Consider the following 718-nt stretch of genomic DNA (forward strand, 5'->3'; position numbering starts at 1 on the left):
TGCAGTCTTGCCCTCTAATCGGTGTGTTGTGTGGAGCGCGGCGTCAGGGTTCGTCTCACCTTTACGTGAGCTGAGAGGAGGCATCATGACCCTTTTTGATTATGTTTTGATGATGCTGCTATTTGTTGATGTCGCCTGCATCCCCTGGTTGGTGCTGCTCTGGTAACTGCCGTGTTTGCCAGCGTTCGCAGCATCACACAAAATGCAGGTCGTCCTTCGGCAGACAGACGCTGAAAGCAGCACGACCTTTGCTTCCCGCAGCCACAGCAGCCATGGAGCCCCACCACCTTGCAGCCCAGGCGGCCGCACACAAGCCTTGCTGATGCATCATGGCCCCCCGGGCTGTCATGTTTTGTCCCAAGTGTGGAGTGACTCTGCTGCATCTCAAATTGCTTGCTTCAACTTGGAACACCCATGCATAAGGATCAAACTCACCCCTCAGCAGCCAGTCTATCAGAAATGCTACATCACAAGGTGCGAGGCATGCAACAAGCCCAGATGCACGTGGTCTTCTGCCAAGTTGCAGCATCCTGGTAGCTGGGAGGTGAGTCCGCAGCGGATTTTTTTTTCAGCCGCGTACACTGGCATCGTCAAAATGCCATGACGCGCCCACGATTCGATCTGAGGGGCTGCTATACAGGGGGCCGCTGCGGGCCCCCCGCGTCCCTCAGAGAGGTCGTTGGGGATCGTTTGACAGCGGGCGCGGAGCCGCCCCTGT

This window comes from Monoraphidium neglectum (assembly GCF_000611645.1).
Source record: "Monoraphidium neglectum strain SAG 48.87 unplaced genomic scaffold scaffold05156, whole genome shotgun sequence".
Classification (NCBI taxonomy): domain Eukaryota; kingdom Viridiplantae; phylum Chlorophyta; class Chlorophyceae; order Sphaeropleales; family Selenastraceae; genus Monoraphidium; species Monoraphidium neglectum.